At 47.0% G+C, this 15,098-nt stretch overlaps 1 protein-coding gene across 15 annotated transcripts in view; it reads left to right on the top strand.

Moving 5' to 3' along the window:
* Window positions 1–15,098, top strand: part of PHLDB1 (pleckstrin homology like domain family B member 1) — a 185,872-nt gene that overhangs the window by 118,250 nt on the left and 52,524 nt on the right. The window lies entirely within an intron of this gene.

Below are 15,098 nucleotides of genomic sequence, written 5' to 3'. Positions count from 1 at the left end.
AGCTTGTTCAGTTAAAGCCAAGGTCCACACAAAGTGAAACTCCTCTTTTCAGAACCCTCTCCCCCTCCGGTGTCACATTTGGCACCTTTCAGGGGGAGGGGGGTGCTACCTGTATAATACAGGTATTTGCACCCACTTCCAGGAATAGACTCCTGTGAAAGTCACACCCCTTCCCGTCCCCCCATCCCCGCTGTCTTCTGGGAAACACACTGGTCCCAGGAGACAGCGGGGACCAGTGATGATGGGCCGCGCCGCTCGCAAATGCGCAGTAGGGAACCGGGCAGTGAAGCTGCAACACTTCACTTCCTGATTCCCTCACCAAGGATGGCGGCGGGGGCAGCCGAGAGACGAGTGATTGCTCGGATTCGGCTGCTGACATTGCGGGCCCGCTGGACAGGTAGGTGTCTATTTATTAAAAGTCAGGAGCTGCCGTATTTATAGCTGCTGGCTTTTAATATTTGTATTATTATTTTATTTTTTCGTGGGACCTCCGCTTTAAGTTTTGACAGAAAAACTGGAGGCTGATTGGTTTCTGTGCAGAGCTGCACCACATTTTTCACTCTCCAGTTTTAGTAAATAAATCCCTGTTTACCACCCATCACTTGAGGACCACTATCAAGAAAAATACTTTGATGGCTGTATGTGGTTTCTACATGTAACAATACTGTCAGTATATGACTTGTTTTCTGGTTTTACGTGCAGACATATGTCTGGCAAAGTGACATTGACAGGGGTTTAGACAAACCATAACACTGCCAGGAGAACTTGCAGCAAGATCATTAGCAGCAAGAGCTTTTTCTTAAAAAAAGCTTTAAGTGGTAACTTATGTAAGCACTCAAGGCAGTGTTATAGTTTGTCCCAACCCTCTGTCAATGTCACTTTTGCTAGGCAGCATGGTCTGCATGTGGGAAAAATATAAATAAAAACATTTTATAGTTTATACTTTAATTGCAAGAATAGTAAATAGATTAAGACTGTATGAGGCCATCTATTGCCAACATTCCTATTTTTCCTATTTCTATTCTAGTGTTCAAGTGTTACTTCCCATGGGACTTTATATGACAATTTAACAAAATATATAAAACACAAGAATTTCCTCAGAGAAATCCAACACTATTCAATTCCTTCTTTTTCCAAATCGTCTTCAGGGAAGGGTTTACCAATATATTGGATGTGTTATCAGAAAAAATTCAGATAAAGTATATTAAAAATAGCATGGCTCATCTCTGGGCCCCTGGACCTTCAGCAACCATCAGGGACAGTGTTTGCACATGGGATGCCAGATGTTCCCCAAATCGGTCCAGGAAACAGCGACCTGAGCAACATAAAATAGATTCCAAAATCCCTGCAGTCAATTGCCACCAACGAGCAGGTCCTCGAGCAATACTTCTAAAGAGTTCACCTTTTACCAGTATTGCTTGGTGGACAGGCCTGTCGCGACAAGGCAAGCAATTGCTTGGTGCCCCGAGCTGGCCTGGGGCCCCAAGCAGAGCCTATTAATGCTGCAGCCACCTGAGCGCTCTATAGAGAGACTCAGGCGGCTGCAGCACTGCTGCCTCTCTCGTCACTTCTTCCCCTTCCCTGTAGTGTAGCCGAGCTCCTCTTCCTTCCTCCTGTCAGTCCGGTCGGGTACCGCGCAGTACAGGAGATTCAGTTTCCTATTCCCGGTTGGCCTAACAGGAAGTGCATACTGAGTGCTTACTTCCTTTCAGTCCGGCTGGGAACAGGAAACTGAATCTCCTGCCGCCCGGTACGGTAGGGGGCGATGGGGACCTCATGTCCATTTTGCTTGGGGCCCCCAAATTCCTTCAAACAGCCCTGCTGGTGGACATGCTCGTTTGGTGGCATTTGACTGCAGGGATTTTAGAATCTATTTGATGTTGCTCTGGTGACTGTTTCCTGGACCGGTTTGGGATATATCTGTCATCTCCTGTGTGTGCACACCCTGTCCCTGATGGCTGCTAAAGGTCCAGGGGCCCAGAGATGAGGTATCCTGTTTTAAAAACTTTTTGGGCTGAGTTTTTTTTTATTTTTTTGTGGTAACACATCTAATAATATATTGGCAAATCCTACTCTGAAGAAGATTTGCAAAATGAGCAAATTGAAACGTGTTTGATTTCTCTGGCTGGAAAACACCCTGGGAGGAAATTCTTGTAGGGGGCACATTGTATTATTCATGTTATTAATCCCAGCCAGCTGTGTATGGGTATTGCAACTATTCGAAAGATTTATTACCCTGCAAAGATTGTGGTTTTTATGTCAATTTTATTTTAAAATGGTAAACAATTGAACCACAATGTGTTTCCTATATTTTGTTTGCCATAAAAAGGCCCGTAAGAGGTAACAATTGGTAGAATATAATTACAAGTACTAACCGCATGCTGTAATCCAAAATAGAAGATTTTTCATGGTGATGGTCCTTAAGTAAAGGAAGGAGCAGGATTGTTATTTCATGTTTATTACTTCTAGGTCTAGATATTTGTTTATAAATGTCTCTTTCTCTTTCGTTCATAGACGGACACAGCCTTCATTGACCTTAGGGTTATGCTTCTTCCTACCAGGAGATTTAGGCAGAATTCTACAGCACTTAAGGGGTAAAAACTTTCCTTCATGCCGCTCCTCCCAGGGGGCGTGGCTCCCCCAGGCATAACCCACACCCTGCTTTAGCAGCCTCAGTTTGTTTTCTGCCTAACGACAGGAGGTCAAGGCTCTCTCTGGAGTTCCTGGACTCTGGAGTTTTTTTCTTGCGATTTTTCTCGCTTTTATTATTTTGTTCCTGCATTTTTGAATCCTGCGATTCTTCTATCAACAGCCGACTGGGTGACAGGCTGGGTCCTCGACCCTTGTAGTCCCCCCATGTTCGGCCTTCGAACGTGTGCCGGCCCTCAGCTCAGCTTTGGGACGTCCACGACAGGCCCTGTTGCTCCAGGGGCGGCCGGGGAACTTCGGTTCTAGGGCACACATATGACCGGTCTCTATGGCTTTGTCACAGTGTGTCTGGCCGACAGCCATGCCGTTTACGGACGTTGGTTCTGTCTGGGATACCTCCAGCCGGGTAGTCGCAGGACAGGTAAGTAGTGGCCCCTTACTCAGGTAAGTGGTCTGGCTGATGTTTTCCCTGGGGAGGTCGACTGAGGGTCCGCCCTGCTTTCCTCTCTCCCCTTCCTCTCCCTCCTTCCCCTGACTGGGTAGTGGCTGTGAAGGGGGGCCTCCTGGGTTTTCTTTATTACCACCGGAGCCCGTGTGTTGTTGGGGGACTGTGTTGTTACTCTGGGGGGTGCTGCTGTGTTCTATGAGGTAATTTTTACCTCAGATGGTGGCCATCTTGGAAATCTCCTTGGTAACGCTGTGATTCTTTTCTGAGGTGACAGACAAAGCACTGCAAGTGCTGCTGTGTTCTATGAGGTAATTTTTACCTCAGATGGTGGCCATCTTGGAAATCTCCTTGGTAACGATGTGATTCTTCCCTGAGATGACTCATCACAGCCTCTGGTCTCTGCTACCAGTTTTAGTGCTGTTACAGTTTTAGGCTGTGAAACACTGTGAATCTTCCATGAGGTGAAGACACATCAAAGCCAGCACATCAAAGCACACCTCAGGTTTTTCAGCTCCCTCTGCAGCTGGGTGGGGTGGTGAATACCGGGGGCCCCCATGCTCTGCAATAGCAGCAAGGAGGTGACCAGTGGGTTTTTTGTCCTGCCTTGCAGGGTGGGTGACTCAGCGCTGACACTATGGAACTCAAGCTATGCCTGAGTTAACCCTTACCGCCCCTCCCCCTGCCACATCTGTTATGTTGGCTGTCCTGGGTTTCTTACCAGGTTTGAAGCAGCTAGTGCCCGGATGGGGGGTAAAAAAGCGCCCCCTCCCTGAAGCCTGCTTCTGGGGATGACACAGAATCGCTGTTTTTTTCTGGTTCTTTTATGTCAGAGGCTGCGGGTTTTAACCCTTATGGATAGTGAGGATGACTCTGCTGCAGTCAGTTGCTGGCAAGAATTTGTTGGAGCTCTTGTTTCTGCGTTGCGTGAGACTCTAAAAATTGTGGATGTGGCGGAGACACCTCCGTGTCAGTACCAGCAGACTACCACGCACCGCTGAAGGATTTCCTTGTGTTCCTTATTTGGACAATATGTTATACAGGAATGGGATGCACCGCAAAAAGTTTGTCAAAAAACTTTGCAACCCGTTACCCCCTTGAGGGGGGCTTTTAAAAAAAAAAAAAAAAAAAAAAAAGTAGGTCTCTCCTCCGCCAGTGGATCCCCCTGTGTCCAGACTGCGCATGGCCACTACGTTGCCTGTGGAAGGGGCTCCTGCATTTCAGGATCCCGCTGATAGGAGAGTGGAGGCCGTGGCCCGCTCCCTATTCACGGTGGTGGGTTCGGCGGTGAGGCCGGCTCTGGCCAGGGCCCTGGTCAGGCCCCGACTAAAAGGGCGAAGTTCCTGCTGCAGGAGCTGGAAGAAGGACCTCTAAGGTGGCCTTGGGGATGGCCGTTAAGGGTGAATGGTCCTTTTGGGTCTTCCCTGACTGGCATCATTGAGGATGCCACGGGTGGTAAGCGCATGCTGTTCCCATAGTCTGGGAAGGGCTAGGGACCTCGCCCTGTGCAAGGACCCTCCTTGCCTAGCTCTGAGCGTTTTTTCGCTCGCCCTGTGCGGTGGGGGTAGGTCTACATGGTGCTTGAATCCCCGCTGCGGGGTAGCAGCGCACCGGATACCGCATGCCTAACAAGTCTGCGGACATACCTGCTTCCGCCTGAAGTTCTGCTCCCGCCCGTGTCTCGGGTGGGAGACTGGCTTCGCATTGCGAAGTGTTTTCCTTGGGGTACAAGATTGAGTTTCTCTCTTGTCTGCCAAACAGGTTTTTTCCCTCCGGCTTCTGGCCTCCTCCGGTTCGCCGGTTGACTCCGTCAGGGGCTGTCCAGGATCTTCTGGTCAGGGGAGTGATTGTGCCAGTTCCCTCGTTGGAACGGTCTCGGGGTTTTACTCCATTCTGTTTGTGTCCCCACGGAGGATGGGGCCCGGTCGATCCTGGGCCTCAAGTCCCTCGTTTGTTTTGTCAAGGTGCAAACTTTTAGGTGGTGTCGATTCGCTTGGTAATAGCGGCACTCCATCAGGGGGATTTTCTAGCATCCTTGGATGTCATGAACGTGTACCTGCATATCTTCAAACCACCGGAGATTCTGTGCTTTGCGGTCGGGGGGGACCATTTTCAATGGTGTCCTTCCCATTCGGCGGGTTTTCACCAAGGTGCTCGTACCGATACTGGCCCGGCTGTGACAGCGGGGGGTTTGTTATCATGGGATGTCTGGACGACATTCTCCTACGAGCTTCTTCGAGCTCTGCATTGGTGGAGCCGTGTCTATCACGTGTCAGGCTCTCCGAGTGTTCGGCTGGTTTCTGGATTGTCCTGAAATCAGGGTTGATTCCGTCTCAGGGATACCTGGGACTGGTCCTGGATTCCTCCGGGGCGGGAGTGTTTTTCTCCTAGCGAAAAAACTTCAGACTCTGCTATCTGCTGTGCAGCAGTTGCCGACCCAGAAGCGGTCATCTCTGCGATTCTGCAGGAAAGTTCTGGGTCAGTTGGTAGCCTCTTTCGAGGCGGTTCCGTATGCCCAATTCCACGCCAGGGTACTACGGAGGGAACTGCTGTCACGATGGGACTAGCTTCCGTCATCTCTGGATTACCAGATTCAGTTGAGTCATCTGATCATGTCTCCCCTGGGTGGTGGCTGGCGTTTCCGGTGCTTCGGGCCGGAAAGTCATTTTTCTGCAGGCCACTGGACAGTGGTCACGACGGCTGCCAGCCTCTCCGGTTGGGGAGGGGCGCTTGGGGCACCCAGTCAGCCCAGGGGCACTGGACTCAGGTGGAGTCCTGCCTACTGATCAACGTTCTGGAGCTCCGAGCAATCAAGCTTTGCCTTACCAGGTGGTTCCTGGATCTACAGGGCCGACCGGTCAGGATCCTGTCCGATAACACCACGTCCGTGGCGTAGGTTGATCATCAGGGAGGCACACGGAGTTCTGTTGCAGCGACGGGGGTCGCGCGCATCCTTTCGGTGGGCCGAAGGGTCCGTTCCGGCTCTATCGGCCAGGTACATTCCGGGAATACGGAATTGGCTAGCCGACTACCTAAGTCGCACTGCACTGGGCCAAGGAGAGTGGTCTCTCCACCCGCAGGTGTTTCGGGGTCTGTGCCGAAAGTGGGGCACTCCGGACGTGGACCTTCTAGCGTCCCGTCTCTATCGGTAGGTGCCACGGTTCGTGGCCAGGTTTAAGGACCCGTGGGCGGACGCGTCAGGCGCGTTGGTGGCTCCTTGGGGTCACTGTCGCCTACTTTACACCTTCCCTCCTCGGAAGCTTCTTCCTCGCCTGCTGCGCAGAGTAGAAGCTGTAGGGATTCCATCGGTCCTGATTGCCCCAGATTGGCCGCGTCGCTTCTGGTACGCGGACCAGGTGCGTCTGCTGGCAGACGCCCCCTAGCGTCTTCCCCTGGGAATTGATTTTCTGTTACAGGGTCCGATCTTCCACCCTGTTTCACAGCCACCGGCCTTAGCGGCGTGGCTGTTGAGAGCCAGGGGCTTAAGGACCGAGGCCTATTGGGCTCGGTGGTCTCTACCGTGCTGCCCGCACGGAAGTCTACCTCACGTTGGATTTACCATCATACATGGAAGGCCTACATCTCTGCGTGTTAGGAGATGAAATGGCACCCTCGTACATGCGTTGTGTACAGGATTCTGCTGTCTTTGCAGCAGGAAGTGGTTCAGGCTCTCGCCTTACGTACGGTTAGGAGCCAGATTTCTGCTCTGGCTGTTTTTACTGGCAGCGACCCTTGGCATCGCACTCCTGGGTGCGTGCGTTGGGTCAGGGGGTCTGGCAGGTGGCCCCTCCGGTGCGCCCTCCATTACCCCCATGGGACTTGAATTTAGTCCTTTCAGTGCTTCGGGATGCTCCCTTTGAGGACATTCGGGAGGTTTATTGTCACAAAAGGTGATTTTATTTCTGGTAGCAATTACCTCGATCAGACGGGTGTCTGTCTGTTCTGGCGGCCTTGTCTTGCAAGGCTCCCTGCTTGGTCATCCGTAAGGATGAGGTGGTGCTGCGGCCGCAGCCGTTTTTTCTCCCTAAGGTCGTTTCGGCTTTTCACTTGGATGTGGACATTGTTCTTCCATCCTTATGTCCTCAGCCGAAGAACCCGAAGGAGGCCACTTACATTCTTTGGATGTGGTTCGGGCCCTTCGAGTTTACTTGTCGGCGACAGCTCCGTTCCGGAAGTCGGACTCGCTGTTCGTGTCTGTGTCCGGTCCCAGTAAGGGCCTGGCAGTCTCGTCGGCCACCATTTCCAGGTGGATCCGACGGATTGTGCTTCAGGCCTATGCCCTGAAGGGCGGGCTCCCCCCTTTCGGGTCATGGCGCATTAGACCAGGGCGATCGGGGCCTCTTGGGCTTTCCGACACCAAGCCTCTGTGTTACAGGTGTGTAAGGCTGCGACCTGGTCGTCGGTCCACGTTTTTTCAAAGTTTTATATGGTGGATGTGAGTGCATCTTCTGATGCCTCCTTCGGCCGCAGGTGTTACAGGCGGCAGTTTAAGGTTGGAGTTCCTCCGTTGAGTAACTCCGGTTTTGTTTGGGGTGTAACCTGTTTTTGCTGTGTTATTTTTCCCACCCCTCGAATTTTTTTTACACTGCTTGGGGACGTCCCTAAGGTCAATGAAGGCTGTGTCCGTCTATGAACGAAAGAGAAAAGAGGATTTTTGTACTCACCGTAAAATCCATTTCTCTGAGTTCATAGACGGACACAGCACCCACCCCTCCTTTGTTTGTACTGCTTGTTACGAACTGAGGCTGCTAAAGCAGGGTGTGGGTTATGCCTGGGGGAGCCACGCCCCCTGGGAGGAGCGGCATGAAGGAAAGTTTTTACCCCTTAAGTGCTGTAGAATTCTGCCTAAATCTCCTGGTAGGAAGAAGCATAACCCTAAGGTCAATGAAGGCTGTGTCCGTCTATGAACTCAGAGAAATGGATTTTACGGTGAGTACAAAAATCCTCTTTTTCTGACATAAAGTTTTACCTCTGTAGGATAATGCAGTGTTGATTCCAGCAAGGATATTTACTGCTTAGAAATCAGACTCTTGGCACACACATTCCAGTCTGATTATACAATATCTGTACAATCTACTTTGGATTTACTTACAACTATGTAGTGTGAGGGGCCTACTTGAGCATTCCTTTTAATGACACCCAGTCAGGTACATCGTTGGCATCTCCGAAGGAGATTGTACCATTTAGATTATGTTGCTCACATAGGTTACAAAGTGCAACTTCAGACATTTTAGTCTCATATCGAAAACCAATAGGTTACCAAAGTTACAAAAATTCACAGCAGAATACAACTTCGGAAGTGATGTATTGTAATCAGTGTTCATTTTGACATCAAGTTTCGATTTTAGTTTTAGTCATAGGGGTCAATTTACTAAAACTGGAGTGCAAAATCTGGTGCAGCGCTGCATGGTGGTCAAATCGGCTTCTAATTTCAGCTTGTTCAATTAAAGCGGTTGTAAACCCTTGGCTACGTTTTCTATTTTTTAGTTATTCTATTAGCCAAGGTCATTGCAATGCTTATTACATTTATTATTTAAAAAAACGAGGGCCGCAAATACCTGTTGGCTAGCGTTCTTTTTTTCAATGCTTCCGGGTATAGAAATCGCCATTCTAGCTCCTGTTCATTGCTTCTCCTTCTGATGTCACTTCCGCCCTTACTGGGTCTCTGTTAGAAATCTTCCGCATGCATCGTACCGCCGTAACCAAGCCTCGATCTGGATTGCCGTTACCACGGCAACCAATATACTCGTTCCAATATCAGAGGCTGCAGTGTTGTTCAGTCACACGGGGGGAGGAGTTATCAGAAACAGGAGGACTGTAACATCGCGAGATTTCTCTTCTGAGGACAGAGGGGAAGCTCGCTCATGGAGCTCGTTCACATTTACTGCCGGAAATTTCGATGAAAACTCGGCAAGCTTCAAATGGCCGGATTTGCGGGGCTACAATGCGCAAGCGCGGTGACGTCATCAAAACGAAAAAAATTAATTTACAGCTATTGACGGCGGTGAGTAAACTTTCACATGCAGCGATCAGCTGCTTGTGTTATGTGATAATTTTTTCAATAATGTTATATCCGAGGGTTTACAACCACTTTAAGCTTTGAAGAAAGTTTTAATAGGTCAACCCCATAGTCTTTTGACTAAAATGCCATTTTAGCTCTAGTCCTATTTTGGTCATCTGAATTGTTTTTAGTTTTTAGTCGCATTTAAAGCGGAGTTCCACCCAAAAATGGAACTTCCGCTTTTCGGAACCCCCCCCCCCCCCCCCCCCTCCGGTTTTTACATTTGGCACCTTTCAGGGGGGAGTGGGGTGCAGATACCTGTCTAAGACAGGTATTTGTACCCCCTTCCGGGAATACACTCATGCGGCAGTCACGCCCCCGCTGTCTTCTGGGAAACACACTGTTCGCAGGAGAGAGCGGGGACCAGTGACGGCACGCTGCGCTACTTGCACAGTAGGGAACCGGGCAGTGAAGCCGCAATGCTTCACTTCCCGATTCCCTCACCAAGGTTGGCGGCGGGTGCAGCTGAGGGATGAGCGATTGCCTGGCCTTGGCTGCCGACATCACAGGCGTGCTGGACAGGTGAGTGTCCATATTTTAAAAGTCAGCATCTGCGGTATTTGTAGCTGTTGGCTTTTAAAAAAAATTGGCGGTGCATTGCCATGAAATGCGATTTGCCATGAAATGTGATGGTCCGCCTCCATCACATCCTATTGGCTCACTCCTGTCACGTGACATATTTAAACGTCATCAGTCTCAGCTAGGCTATCATAGGGAGAGGATCTCCTCTCCCTGTGATAGCTGAAGCTGCACGGAGCTGTTGGGTGACTGCAGTCACACAGCTGTGGCAATTACAGACGCAGCCACCCCACATAAATGAACCCAGCGTCAGACGCTCGGGCAGGTCACTCACCACGCTGCAGCTGCTCCAGGTTATGTGGAATATACAGACTGCGCATGGCCAGTTGACCTCCCTGGGCTGACCTCCCTGGGTGCGCGAGTAAGCTAAATTTACTACTGCGCATACAGGTCTACGCTAATAGCGTAGACTCGTGCATGCGCATAGCACCAGCTCCGTGCAGCTTCAGCTATCACAGGGAGAGGAGATCCTCTCCCTATGATAGCCTAGCTGAGACTGATGACGTTTAAATATGTCACGTGACAGGAGTGAGCCAATAGGATGTGATGGAGGCGGACCATCACATTTCATGGCAAATCGCAATTCATGGCAATGCAGCGGAACCTCTGCTTTAGGTCACCTAAAATCTCCAGTACATTTTGGTTAACTATACTCTCCAGTAAAAAAAAAAAAATATTGCTTTTTGACAAACAGAAGTGCAACATGTGTATATAATAAAAACCTGCAAACTCTTTTGGCTGTAATGCCATTGCACATAATACCTGAATATAAAAACTTTAATGCCCCGTACACACGATCGGAATTTCCGATGGAAAATGTCTGATGGACTTTTTCCATTGGATTTTCCGATCGTGTGTAGCCCCATCTGAGTTTTTTCATTGGAAATTCCGATGAATTCCATCAGAGTTTAGATATAGAACATGTTCTATTTTTTTTTTATTGTGTACGCGGCATGACAGTTCTCTGTCAATAATTAAACAAGTATAAAGTAAAATCTAAATAAAACCAAGTTTCGTAAGCAAACAAGAATATTGGTTTTGACCACTGTTAATTTTGACGGCAAATTTTGATTTGCCGCTTATAAGCTGGTAAGATAGCACAGGGGGCTAATGCTAATGACAACCATTATCAGCGCTTAGACACAGCGGCACCGCTGTAATTGGCGCTATATAAGTGTAAACATTATTATTATTATTCATAGTCATAGTTATTCATAGTCTTTTGACTAGAATGTCATTTTTTTATTTTAGTCCTCATCTGAATTGACACTGAATTTTATTTTTAATAAAACGATGCAGCCGATAAACTATGATGAAAATATTTTCGTTGGTGAAATTAACACTGATTGTAATCTTTCATTTCCGAGCATGCGTGGTCTTGGTCACACAATTTTTTGCATACAAATACCAATTACACGAAAATCATTTTGTTCCATCATTGTATGAGAAAAATGTTGTGCTTGGTACTTCAGATATTTCTGCATGAACTGTCAGGATCAGCTCTTGAAATCTGTGTACTAATAATTTGATTATTATACAATCTCTCTGAAAGCAGTATTTTTTTCTCATGGTGTGTACTAAGGCTTAGGAACAGTAGATAAAATAAAAACCTCCCGAGGGGTCATTAACCGAAAAACTGGATAGAACAATTTACTCTTCCCAGGTCTAACCCAAGCTTTAAAAAAGGTTTTGGCTGGATGATGTTGCCCAGTAGTGTGGGATTAACATTTGATTTAGTAGTGAAGCAAAAATGTCTTGGCATTAATAATGTGGATTTTTTTTTTTGCCTGTGCTCTGCTTATTTTCCCATTTTAATACAGTAATGCAGACAGTTTTTCCACAGATTTTTAGAGAACCACTGACATCATTCCCTCTAGGGACTTACAGTCTGATGTCACTACTTTGTGATCTTGCCCTGCCAATTAAAATACCCGATTCACTAAGCTTTTTTGTGTGTGATAAAGAAATAATCACATATTTGTGTTTTACTGGGTTCGGCCTGGGGGGAAACAAATCAACCCTTTGGTCGAGTATTGGCATTGCACTAGAGCTGTCATTTTTGATATTTGTTTTAATATTAACCACTTAAGGATCGCCTCCTGCACATATACGTCGGCAGAATGGCACGGCTGGGCACAAGCACGTACCTGTACGTCCTCTTTAAGTGCCCAGCCGTTGGGCGTGCGCCCACGACCCGGTCCGAAGCTCCGTGGCCGCGGGACCCACGGACCCGATCGCCGCTGGAGTCCCACGATCGGTCCCCGGAGCTAAAGAATGAGGAGAGCTGTGTGTAAACACAGCTTCCCCGTTCTTCACAGTGGCGCTGTCATTGATCGTGTGTTCCCTGATATAGGGAATCACAACCAATGACGTCACACGTTCAGCCCCGACCACCTACAGTTAGAAACACATATGAGGTCACACTTAACCCCTTTAGCGCCCCCTAGTGGTAAACTGCAACTGTCATTTTCACAGTAAACAATGCATTTATATAGCATTTTTTGCCGTGAAAATGACAATTGTCCCAAAAATGTGTCAAAATTGTCTGATGTGTCCGCCATAATGTCATGAAAAAAATCGCTGATCGCCGCCATTAGTAGTAAAAAAAAAAAAAAATTAATAAAAATGCAATAAAACTATCCCCTATTTTGTAAACACTATAAATTTTGTGCAAACAAATCGATAAACGCTTATTGCGATTTTTTTTTTTTTTACCAAAAATAGGTAGAAGAATACGTATCGGCCTAAACTGAGGAAAAAAATAGTTTTTTTTTATATATATTTTTGGGGGATATTTATTATAGCAAAAAGGAAAAAATATTGAATTTTTTTCAAAATTGGCGCTCTATTTTTGTTTATAGCGCAAAAAATAAAAACCGCATAGGTGATCAAATACCACCAAAAGAAAGCTCTATTTGTGGGGAAAAAAAGGACGCCAATTTTGTTTGGGAGCCACGTCGCACGACCGCGCAATTGTCAGTTAAAGCGACGCAGTGCGGAATCGCAAAAACTGGCCAGGTCCTTTACCTGCATTTTTGTCCGGGTCTTAAGTGGTTAAAATGTCTGCTAAGTTTAAAGTTTGACTAAAGGTACAATTTTGTTTTAAATAACCAATTATACTTACCTGCTCTGTGTAATGGTTTTGCACAGTGCAACCCCGATCCTTCCCTTCTTGGGTCTTCTGTGGGCTTCTCAAAAACGCCCCTCTTCTTTCCCTGCCAAGTGCCCCTATAGCAAGCTGTTGTGCGTGCTCACTCCAATGGCTCCTGCAGTTGTGTCTGAACCATTGAGGAGAGAGAGAGCCAGGAGAGCAGCTGCTCTCATGCACATCACTGGATCGAGATGGGGCTAGGGTAAGTAGTAGCGGGGTTTCAGGGGAGCTGCACACAGAAGGTTTTTTTTACCTTCATGCATAGAAAACCGTGAAGGTAAAAATAACCTTCAGCCTTTGAAACCACTTTAAAGGACCATTTCAGAGAGAAACATGCGTTCTGCTACTGAACATATGTTGAAGTTTGATATTTCTTATGTTGCATTAGGGCAGCACAATTAATTTTGACCTTTTCAGCATTTTTTTTTAATGCAGCCCATTACAATGCATGGCATGTGCTTTATGGTTCTCTGCCAGGTGGGCCAATTGGTGCCTAATGTACTTATCTACTGTTCTGAATAAATGGCTCTGAACACACCACAATAAGTGCTGTGTATGGCAGTAAACTGTCTGTACCACTGGCATTTAAACCTCCTTGTTAGAGACCCTGGGAATCTACACACTGCTGTATTCCCAAAAGTGTAACAGAAGTTTGTACAGTACATAGCTTTAATTTACTACATTATCATTGTTACTACTTAGTTATACCAATAGGTTCTGCAGAAATTTGGTCATTTTAAATTGGTGCACTTTGGAAGGTTTGGGAACTGTTTTTTCTGGTCCACAAATGTAGTGGCTGCATAAGTACCCTATGTGCTTTCAAACTCGCAGCCAGAGTTCTTGGGTTTACATTGATTTTATGCATTTTGCCATTGTTGTGCATGTGTTTGTAAGCACAATAAAATGCACTGCACACCTAATAATCCCTTACAAATGTGGGGAAAATGCTCTTGTCTGTGGTCACCAGGTATGTTACCTATTCCTGAATAATAATAAAAATAAAACAAATATCTGCTGGTTGCTATCAGTTTAGTTGTCCTTTAAAAAAAAAAAAATACAGCTGTAATACAGCTTTTCTCGTAGTCAGACTCATTAGTCTTGTAATAGTTTGCAAAAATATATTGTAAAAATGTATATTTTTGTATACGGTATAGGTGTCCTAAAAGTCTAATTCTACTAACCTCTAATCTAATGCATGCCAATGTCATTGAAAACAGACTATTAATTACAGAAGTGATTTTATGAAACTGAGAAGCATAATTTAAAGTGTACCTGTACTACATTGTTCAGCTTACACACTGCCACTTCTATCTAGTAGCGAGTTTCAGATGAGCACAAAACTGCATTATTATGCAAACCTTAAAGCGGGGGTTCACCCCAAATTTTTTATTTTATAACCTTAGATTCAGGCGAGTTGTTAGAAGCACAATCGGGTGTTTTTTTTTTTTTTTTTTTTAAATCATTGCCGTACATACCGTTTTAGATATATGTTCTCTGCGGCTTCCGGGTATAATCTGCGGGACTGGGCGTTCCTAATTGATTGACAGGCTTCCGACCGTCGCATACAGCGCGTCACGAGTTGCCGAAAGAAGCCGAACGTCGGTGCGCAGGCGCCTTATTGAGCCGACTCGCAGTCCAGCTTCTTTCGGCAACGCGCTGTATGCGACGGTCGGAAGCATGTCAGTCAATTAGGAACGCCCAGTCCCGGAGATTATACCCGGAAGCCGCAGAGAACATATATCTCTAAAACGGTATGTACGGCAATGATTTAAAAAAAAAAACACCCGATTGTGCTTCTAACAACTCGCCTGAATATAAGGTTAAAAATTTATTTTTGGCTGAACCCCCCGCTTTAAAGGGGTTGTAAAGGTAAAAAAAAATGTTTTCCTAAATAGCTTCCTTTACCTTAGTGCAGTCCTTCTTCACTTGCCTCATCCTTCGATTTTGCTTTTTAAATGTCCTTCTTTCTTCTGAGAAATACTCACTTCCTGTTCTGTAACTCCACACAGTAATGCAATGCTTTCTCCCTGGTGTGGAGTGTCGTGCTCGCCCCCTCCCTTGAGGGGAGAGGGGGCGAGCAGGAGAGTCGGGACACTCTCTACGTGGCAGATAAAGGAGCTGTGTTAGTGGGCGTCCTGACTCTCCTGTTAGCCCCTCCCCCCTCAAGGGAGGGGTCGAGCACGACACTCCACACCAGGGAGAAAGCCTCACAT

The sequence above is a fragment of the Rana temporaria genome, chromosome 10 (genome assembly GCF_905171775.1).
Source record: "Rana temporaria chromosome 10, aRanTem1.1, whole genome shotgun sequence".
In the NCBI taxonomy this organism is placed as follows: Eukaryota; Metazoa; Chordata; class Amphibia; order Anura; family Ranidae; genus Rana; species Rana temporaria.
The sequence above is the reverse complement of the archived record's forward strand: the minus strand, read 5'-3'. Positions and strand labels throughout refer to the sequence as shown.